Raw genomic sequence first — 10,982 nt, 5'->3', positions numbered from 1 at the left:
ATGAGGAGGGATGGGTCCTGGTACAGCTTAAAGAGGCAGTCTGACGAATCTGCCACAACAGCTGTGCTGTGCCGTGGGAAATTCCTCCTGGGGCCAAACCGCCCAGTCTCCCCAGCACTGGCAGGGGAAAATGGCCAACTGGAGCTACAGTGATGGCTGCTGTCCCTCCCATCGGGAGCTCAGTCATTTTAGGCAGCAGGCAACCACAGTGATGACAGCCACCCATCCCCCCAGGAACTGGGTAGTCTTAGGCAGTCTCTAGCCAAGCAGCTACCAAGAATCTGCACTGCTCTGTGCTTAGGACCCAAAGCCCTAGTGGCATGAGCTCACAAGGGGATCTCCTGATGCACAGGTTGCACAAATCCATCGAAAAAAACATGGTTTCCTGGGTGAGGCAGCACAATTACTCAACACCTCCCTTGGTTGGGGGTGGGAGGTCCCCTTGCCCCATTCGGCTCCTGCATGGGCCGTCACTCTACCCTGCTTTTCCCTGCTCTCCTTGGGTTGTGCCAATCTCCCAGTCAGTCCCAGTGAGAGAACCTAGATACCTTAGTTGCTGATGCAGGATTCACTCACCGTTTTCATTCTTCTCAGTGGGAGCCTCCAACTGCAGCTGATTGTCGTCCAATATTTTTTCAAGATTGAATCCACAAACTAAAAATGCTGAAGGACAGCAGCATTATGTCTACAGAAGAGGGAACATGTAGTAATATACAACTAAAGTTGGAAGAGAGGTTAGGTGTTACCAATGACAATTCTCCCCTCTCCAGACTTTCAGCACATTTTATGCTTAGAAGAACAGGATAGTCTATGCAATCTAATTTTGAATCCATAGGTGTCTCTTTAAAAACTCTAAGTTTATTTTACATCAGAAGAGCATATGGTGTAAAAGTAATTATACATTTTAATGAACATGAATTCTTTCCTATTAGCAAACTATGTTGAACAAATATTTTTAAATATTTACTCTGGATATATTTATGTTATGCCACAATAGAGTGGGTGTTTAATGAAATGAAAATTGGTATGGTTTTGTTGCTTGGAGTAGAAAACACTATGTATCTATGTACATATATACACATATATGAGTATATGCATGCAGGTACATATATAAAAATGTATATATACATAGTATATACATGTATAATTTGATGAGATACAGAAAAATGAGATGAGAAATACAAACTTGAAAACAAAATAAAGCCATCGAAGCTTCAAGCTTCATGTCAACATTTATAACACAGAATTAAGTCTCACTTGCACTTATGTTGAATCTTTTTCAAAGGAATTAGGATACAGGAAGAGCTCATTTTACTAGAGAATTTTTAAAAATAGGGATCATTAACCAGCATCAATGATTGCCCTGGAAAGGGGTTTTATTATGTTTCTGAAGAGGCAAAGTCATGTTGTTGTTGTCCCCACCTACTTTTGCTCCTTTTCTCCAGATAACCCTTGTGAGCACTAAATTGGAGCTATCACATCATGCTGCGCGTTACTAAGTTCAAGTCTTCATCTGCTGCTTTAAAGCTATGATCTGGGTAACTTGGATGGACTCACTTCTCCAATTTATACATGCTCAATATCTGTTTCCTTTTCTTTCTTTCTTCTTCTTCTTCTTCTTTTTTTTTTTTTTTTCTGAGACAGGGTTCTGCTCTGCCACCCAGGCTGGAGTACAGTGGCATGATCATGGCTCACTGAAGTCTCAAATTCCTCGGCTCAAGTGATCATTTTGGCTCAGTCTTCTGAGTAGCTGGGGCTACAATCATACACTACCACACCCAGCTAATTTTTTCAATTCTCAGTAGAGATGAGGTCTCTCTATGTTGCTCAGGCAGGCCTCAAACTCCTGAGCTCAAGCCATTGTCCTGTCTTGGCCTCCTAAAATGCTGAGATTACAAGCATGAGCCACTACATCTGGCCTCAATTTTTGTTTTATAGGTACTCCACAGGAGCCTAGAAACTACTACTAGTTCAAGACATCATCAATTGAATCCACAAAAACCTATTAAACATTTGTACTACCTTAGATACAAGAGATAAAAGAAGATAAGATAAAGAAGTCATGGCCCTCAGGCAGGCAGACTTTGGAGGCTCTGGAAAAGGGAAAGACTGGGCAAATTGAATGCCTAATAGGGCTTGCTTTCAGTGTGGTCTACAAGGACACTTTAAAAAAGATTGTCTGAATAGAAATAAGCTGTCCCCTTGTCCATGCCCCTTATGTCAAAGGAATCAGTGGAATCACCATTCCCTTATGTCAAAGGAATCCCACTGCCCCAGGGGATGAAGGTCCTTGGAGTCAGAAGCCACTAACCAGATGATCCAGCAGGAGGACTGAGGGTGCCCAGGGCAAGCACCAGCTCATGCCATCATCCTCACAGAGCCTCTGGTATGCTTGACCATTGAGGGCCAGGAGGTTAACTGTCTCCTGGACACTGGCGCAGCCTTCTCTGTCTTACTCTCCTGTGCCGGACAACTGTTCTCCAGATCTGTCACTATCTGAGGGATCCTAGGACAGACAGTCACTAGATACTTCTCCCAGCCTCTAAGTTGTGACTGAGGAACTTTACCCTTTTCACATGCCTTTCTAAGTATGCCAGAAAGTACCACTCCTTTGTTAGAGGGAGACTCCTAGCAAAAGCAGGGGCTACTATATACCTGAACATAGGAGAAGGAACACATGTTTGTTGTCCCCTACTTGAGGAAGGAATTAATCCTGAAGTCTGGGCAACAGAAGGACAATATGGACAAGAGAAGAATGCCTGTCCCGTTCAAGTTAAACTAAAGGATTTTGCCTTCTTTCCCTACCAAAGGCAGTACCCCCTTAGACCTGAGGCCCAACAAGAACTCCAAAAGAGTGTTAAGGACCTAAAAGCCCAAGGACTAGTAAAACCATGCAATAGCCCCTGCAATCCTCCAATTTTAGGAGTACAGAAACCCAACGGACAGTGGAGGTTAGTGCAAGATCTCAGGATTATCAATGAGGCCATTGTCCCTCTATACCTAGCTGCACCTAAACCCTTATAACTCTGCTTTCCCAGATACCAGAGGAAGCAGAATGGTTTACAGTCCTGGACCTTAAGGATGCCTTTTTCTGCATCCCTGTACATCCTGACTGTCAATTCTTGTTTGCCTTTGAAGATCCTGTGAACTCAATGTCTCAACTCACTGGGACTGTTTTACCCCAAGGGTTCAGGCCATCTATTTGGCCTGGCATTAGCCCAAGATTGAGCCAGTTCTCATACTTGGACACTCTTGTCCTTTGGTATGTGGATGATTTACTATTAGCCTCCTGTTCAGAAACCTTGTGCCATCAAGCCACCCAAGTGCTCTTAAACTTCCTTGCTACCAGTGGCTACAAGGTTTCCAAACCAAAGGCTCAGCTCTGTTCACAGCAGTTTAAATAGTTAGGGCTAAAATTACCCAAAGGAACCAAGGCCCTCAAGGAGGAACGTTTCCAGCTTATATTGGCTTATCCTCATCCCAAAACCCTGGATACTGCCAAAGGAACCCAAAAATGCAGGAGACAATGCTAGCTATTCCTGTGAACATCTAGAGGATCTGCGCCTGCTCTTCACATGGCAACCATAAGGAAAGTAACTAGAGTCGTAGATCCCCATGGCCCTCTCTTGTCATATTTGTCTCCTTACTGTTTTCTTACCCCCTTTCACTGTCACTGCACCTCCTCCATGCTGCTGTACTACCAGTAGTTCCCCTTACCAAGAGCTTCTACGGAGAATATGGCTTCCCAGAAATATTGATGCCCCATCGTACAGGAGTTTTTCTAAAGGAAACCCCACTTTCACCCTCCATACCCATACTCTCCTGGTAAGCCTATTTAATACCACCTTCACTGGGCTCCATGAAGCCTCAGTCCCAAACCCTACTAACTGTTGGATGTGCCTCCCTCTGCACTCAGGCCATACATTTCAATCCCTGTATCTTTAATCTCCTTGTTAAGTTTGTCTCTTCCAGAATTGAAGCTGTAAGACTATAAATCGTTCTTCAAATGGAGCCCCAGATGCAGTCCATGACTAAGATCTACTGTGGACCCCTGGACTGGTCTGCTAGCCCATGCTCCAATGTTGATGACATCAAACACACCCCTCCTGAGGAAATCTCTACTGCATGACCCCTACTATGCCCCAATACAGCAGGAGGCAGTTAGAGCAGTCATCAGCCAACCTCCCCAATAGCAATTGGGTTTTCCTGTTGAGAGGGGGAACTGACAGACAGGACTAGCTGGATTTCCTAGCCCAACTAAGAATTCCTAAGCCTAGCTGGGGAAGGTGACCACACCCACCTTTAAACACGGTGCTTGTAAATCAGCTCACACCTGACCAATCAGGTTGTAAAGAGAACTCACCAAAATACCAATTAAGCTAAAAGCAGGAGGTAAAGAAATAGTCAAGTCATCTATTGCCTGAGAGCACAGGGGGAGGGACAATGATCGGGACATATAAACCCAGGCATTCAAGCTGGTGCTGGCAACCCCCTTTGGGTACTCTCCTATTGTGTGGGGGCTCTGTTTTCACTTTATTAAATCTTGCAACTGCAAAAAAAAAAAAAAAAAAAAAGGAATGAAAACATATGTTAACACAAGAAACTGTACATAGCAATTTAATTTGTGATAGACTCAAACTGGAAACAGTGAGAAAGTTCAAAAAGTAAGTGGATGAATAAATTAGAGTGTACCCCAAAAACAGAAGGTATTCTGCAATAGAAAGGTATAAACTAATGGTACATTAAACAACATGAATGAATCTCCAAAACATACTGCTCGTGAGAAGCCAGACATAAAAGAGTATATGACGTATTATCTCACTTATATGAAAATCTGGAAAAGACAATGCAAATGTACAGTGATAAAGTCTCAGTGGTTGCCCGAGAGTCGGGGTACAAATGAAGATTGACCGGAGAGAAGCAAAGAAAGTAACTTTTGGAGTTAATGGAAATATTCTCTATCTTGACTATAATGAGAGTTACATCTGTGTATATATTTGTCAAAAGTTATTGAACAGTAAATTTAAAATATGTGCATTTACCTTCTTACACCGTATTGTAAGATACACACATATAAAATCTGATATATCTATATATTCTAGATACATATATATCTATATATTATGTTACATATATAGATATAGATATAATCTGATATCCCAGAACTAAGTTCTGTATCCCAGAACTTAAAGTATTAAAAAAAAATTCTTTTAAAAAATATAAGAAAAAGAGCATTATCGCATTAGGTATATATATTTTTTGAAGATGAATCCCATTTTAGAATTATATTATTATATCAGTTTAGGAATTCAGGAAATGAATAATGTATAAACATACACATTATATTAATGTATTATATATTGTTATAAATATGTATATTTATAATATAAATGTATAACATAGATAGGCAAGGGCCTGTTTTCCCACTTTCGATTCCTCATTGTCCTGTCACTCAGGAAGACCCTGATTCTCAGTTCCTCTAAACATCTTTCTTAGCTATATTGGAGAGCACCTGTTTGTTCTCATTTTCTATGTGGATTCAGAGCCAGCACTGTTCCCATCACTGAAGGCCTCCAAAAATCTGTCATTGGAGACTGTTTTAAATATTGCCAACCTAGTTTAAAGGTCACCTTCCAGGTTCTTTGCAACTACCTACCATACATGCAATTGCTTAGAAAACGGATAAATCCAATGCTACCTGCAAAATAGCACCACTCTCCATGTCTTTAGCAAATGCCCGATAAATATTCCTTAACATGGGTCAGCTCTTAATTGAGAACATTCCAAAGTAATGCAAAATAATAGCAAGTGGAATTGTTCATTATTGATGAAATTTCCAGATTCTTTCTAACTGTTTGGTCTTTATTTCATACTTCATTACCAGCAAATGAATAGATAAATTTTTCACTAATGGATAAAATGTATAATGTTGACCACTGGAGAAAATAAAAGAACATGTTCTGATAGGAATGATCAAGTTGAATTGTTAAGAGAGTGAACAGAGCATAAATCCAGAGTTTCCAAAATACGTATCAATATTTTATATTTATTCTTTTTTAAATCTCTTTTTATAAGTTAAATTGGCTCATTTAGCAAAGAGAAATGGAAATTTTTTAAAACTTCTATTTCTGTAAGGAGCTAAAAGAAGGAAGCATCTGCAGGGAAGTGCTAAAGCAACATTATTATAAATAGGGTTACCTTTACAATTATTCCAGCTTCAGGCTTACACCTTTAGAAACAATTCATCACATTGCATCCTTTCTTCTTCCTTTGCCAGAACCAGCCAGAGATAAGCTTCCAGTTGCTAAAGCTGTGTGAGAAAAATAGAATTTCTCTATCCCTTCGATATGACTTCAGCTCTGCTGATGTTGAAAAAACCATAAGCAGATAGAAGGTCCATGATTACACCAGGCAACATTGCTCTCCTCCAGACAACCACCCTCTGGGATCTGGTCATGTGGTAGAGTTCTGAGAAACAATGCAGAGAAGAATTCGTCCAAATTTGGTAATAGATTCACAATGGTATGTAAAGGTGAAAGAGAAGGGTATTGAGGGTTGCTGTGAGGTTATGAGTTTGAGATTTTAGAAGGATGTTGGTGACAAGGAAGCCAGATGGAAATATGTGATTGCAGGGATATTTGACATTAGATAAACAACTTGGTTATTTGCCTCTTTAAGCTCCATTTATTACTACTTAGACTGAACTGATTTCTGCATGGCAAATATTGACTCAGCTTTCAGAAGCCCCAGCTAAAATGTCACCTCCATGGAGAAGCTTTTCAGATACTCCCCAGGCATTTAGTTGCATCTCCAGGGTATTGGGAAAGTACACAATACATAAACTGTTCATATTGCTATCTCAATATTTCCCATGCTGTAATTTGCTGCTTATATATTTTCTCTATTTGACCAAGGGATCAGTATGACATGATGAAAAGAGCACGGCTCATGAAGTAAGTAGACAGACCTGGTTCCATTTCCAGCTCTGTCACCATAACATTGTGACCTTAGAAATGACTAGGGTACATATGACATAAGGAGAACAGTAGCAATTATGGAGGATAGTGGTAGAGACCAAATCAGAAAGATACCCCAGAGTTTGACACTTAGTGGCACTCAATTCATGCTCTTCTCTGTTTCTACAACTTGTTAAGACCATGTGCTCCTTGAAGGCAGGGATTGGTTTCTTGGGATCCCTGGTTCCTGGTACTACGCAGGTACTCAATAAATGTTTCTTGCATTAATGAATTGGTCCACTATCTGTGTCCCTTATTTTATGAAGTCGCCCCTTACTATACTTATTGTGTGGTCTTTGTCTATCTCCTTCACTTTGCTGAGGGCTGTCCAAAGGCAGTAGACCATTCACATACAGGCTTCAGAACATTCTTCCTTTTCACCAAATTTTTATGGCTTTCTACCTTCTGGGTACACAGTGAGATTTTACTTCTTGTTCTTGTGACTGTATGAGGTTATGGGACTGGTTTTAGTCATTGAAATGTAAGTAGCAGTGACTTCCTGGCAAGAGCAAATATGTGAACATGTGAGACCCTCAAATTCTCTTTCTGTCATTGCACCTGGCAATACTCAAAACTGTGGTTGGCCAATAGCTTGTGTACTTGAGTGACTGCAATGAGCAGAGTTCCCATTCTCTACCCACAATCTGGAAGGGACAAGTTAAATAATCAAGAATAAACCCTAGTCAATGTAAGTCATTGATATTTGGGGATGTTCTTGATCACAGCCTACTCTCACCTGTTCTAATTGATACAGGGGACAATGAGCAGAGTATCTAGCATTATATTCAATAAAGGGTAATTATCAGAGGCCTGTTCCACAAGCCATTCTACAGAATTTTACTACCTCAGTGTTTTTAGAAGTAGTCTATCATTGACATTACACAATCCCATGTGGCAGCTAGAAGAGAGATATTATCCCCATTTTACAGATGGGGCAACTAAAATCAGCAATTACTCTCCATGAGGATTTCGGCAAGTCATACAAACACTTTCAGAGTTAGGAATAGATCCCGCTGTTTTTGCCTTCCAGTAGGCTACCATTTTACAAAACCACATAGGAATCTTTGGAAATATAAAATTCACATTAATAAAACCCCTACTCTTGGGAAACCTGCATTCTATTTAGGATTGAAAAGATTGGAAATGGTTGAGAAACAGCAATGCAAGGTTTGGTTTTGCTTAGGTTCTAAATTATAGGTGTAAATGAATAAGCTATAGGATATCAAAAAGAGGTGAGATTATCTGAAGTAGGAGATGAGATTTGAGAGCAAATCTATAGCATTCTATTAGAAAGAATTTGCTCTGATAAAAGTTGAAATTGTGTATTGTACCAAACAATCGGTTAATTCTTACCCATATTGTAGGGCTCAGTTCAGATGTTACCACCTCTGAGAGGTCTTTTCTGACTCCCTCATGTACTTTAGGGCACCTCCTACATGTGCCTTGCTCTGGCATGTAACTGCTATGCTAGCTCTCCACTGTATCATAATCACGCATTTAGTTTTTCTACCTTCTCTATTAGACACCAAGACACTAAGGGCTGGGAGCACGACGGCTTTGCATAGCCAGCATCTAGCATTGTGGATGACAGTTTAGTGGGCATGCAATAATAATTGTGAGTAGAAATTGCAGTTTTTTTAATGACTCAAAAAATTCTGTAATCTGGAGAACATAGATTAACTGATACCAAAATATCTTGGTCAGTGCCTCTGTTATCTCTGCCCTCAAGAAATTTATACAGAGAACCTTAGAGGAGAATATTTCTCACGTTTCCTACTCCACCAAGGTTGGAGTTCAAAACAGATATCCAATTGCACTCTGAGGTGATAATGAAAACCACAGATGGTCTGAAACTCAGAAGCAACTTTTATATTTTGTGGAGGTAGCTAAAAAAAAGGGAAAGAAAAGAGACCAGAAAGCAGCCCAGACCAGAAAGCAGAAGGTACCGTCTGTTACACATCAACTGACTTAACTGGTCCTGACAGTGCATGGGCCATTAACAAAAGCTTTCTAGCCTGTCGCATGCATGTACAGGCTTAAAAGCCCTGTTCCCCCAGGGCCATTAGAAACAGGACTTGGTCTGCTACAACATATGTGTCTGCTAGGCAGAATGGCTGATTACCACTGGAAATGCCAGGGCTGCCTACTGACCTGACCGATGCGGCAGGTGCCTTGCACAGCTGTGGTTTGTAAAGAAGTTGGGAGAAGAAGACAGTTTTTATGAAAGTAGAAAAAATGTGGATGAGGAATACATAATAATAAGAAGAAACATTTAATAAGTGATTAGCCCATGCTCTGAGATTTACGTGCTTTGCCATATGTCATTCTCATCTAAAGTTAGCACTCTATTACAGTCTCTCTCTCCCTCACTGTCTTCATCTTGACGCCATGATAAAATAACCTACAGTTCTACGGTAATGCAGACGATCAGTGTGAGACACCAGATCCCAGCCACGACTCTTGGACTAGAAAATTTCTATCTTTAGACACTGTACAGTGTAGCCTCTGTGCCTTTTTGTAGTGATAGGCAAGAGGAGTTGGAGATCTAAAAAAAAATTGGCTGAGAGAGAAGGCTACAAAATAAATTTGAAACTTCATCACGGTGAGAAGCATTTTATTTTATATCTGCCTGTTTTTCTCTGAAATTGCCTCAATACCTCTGAGCATTTCATTATTCAGCCTCTTTCTCCATTTACAGAATAGTGTACAAGGTTTAATGGAGTCCCCTGGCTTTTCCTCTTGAAATATTCATGGGCCTTTAGCAGTTTCTTTCATGCTCACCGTCTCCTCCATTAGGAAAGAAACCTTGGAGGAGCTAAAGAAGAAGAACCTGGTGCAGGAGATAGGGGTGTGTGTGTGTGTGTGTGTGTGTGTGTGTGTGTGTGTGTGTGTGTGTGGTGGCTGCCTACTCCCAGCTCTAGCAGGGAAAAGAAAGTGCTCATCTCCCAAGGAGCATGTCTTCTTTCCCTAGAGCTGATATGTGTACTTTCCCCAGATCAAAGGGAGTGAAGAAATGGCACATTCTGGGAAAAGGGATTTGACTATGTCATTTTTCAACCTGTGTCTTCTCTCTTCATTATATATGAATCTACTCAGGTCCAAAGGAATCATGAGAAGTTGTCTTCATGGGGAGGTTTGGTGAAAAGTCAGCAAATAAGAAAACAGCATTATTTGACCTCACACTTCTCAAAATAGCACCTTCTCATAGCTTTTTGGGGGCCTTGCCCTGCCTTCAGACCACTCACCCAGCTCCTTTCCCTCCTGTCATCCAGCTCTTCCCTGTCAATCAGGGCCTCTCAGTGATTTTAATCCTGGTTTACTAAAATGAAAACAGAAAGCTATCCTTTACTGAGTGCTTACTGTGAGTACTACACTGAGTACTACGTGCCAGGTACCATAACAATCTTATCAAATAAATATAATCATCTTTGAGGGATAAGGAAACCAAGGTTCAGAGAAATCAACTTCTGTTGGAAGAGCTATGATTGGAACTCCACTCTGATTCCAACACCCAAGATCTTGACTTTTCTGCCTTTCTTGCTATGGGAAGTTTGACAGTGCTAGCCTTTAATATCATTAAAAAATTAATAATCAAAATTGTTTTTCAAGCCAAATGGGGCTACTCTAATTTTAAATTTCAGGGAATTCTTTGATAACCACAATTAAAGAAGTTAAAAATAAGAGTGTAAACTAAACAAAAACCATAATAATTATTCCTTGTAATCATATATATATATGATTTATACATATTATAAATCAGACTACAAATCATGTTAAATGGAAGAATTCCTAAGAGAAAGAACTGTAAAACTGCACTGATGTGTACAAAGGAAAAGCAAGACAAAACTTAAAGATGCAATAAAAGCAGGCCCGGAACAGTGGCTCACGCCTGTAATCCCAGCACTTTGGGAGCCCAAGGTGGGATGATCATTTGAAGTCAGGAGTTTGAGACTAGCCTGGCCAACA

At 40.5% G+C, this 10,982-nt stretch overlaps 1 pseudogene; it reads left to right on the top strand.

The window, feature by feature from the left end:
* LOC144339483 (uncharacterized) lies at positions 1–4,165 on the top strand (annotated as a pseudogene).
* The last annotated feature ends 6,817 nt before the right edge of the window (positions 4,166–10,982 follow it).

This window comes from Macaca mulatta, chromosome 2 (genome assembly GCF_049350105.2).
Source record: "Macaca mulatta isolate MMU2019108-1 chromosome 2, T2T-MMU8v2.0, whole genome shotgun sequence".
Taxonomy (NCBI): domain Eukaryota; kingdom Metazoa; phylum Chordata; class Mammalia; order Primates; family Cercopithecidae; genus Macaca; species Macaca mulatta.
Note: the sequence above shows the minus strand (reverse complement) of the source record. Positions and strands in the feature narration are given on the sequence as shown.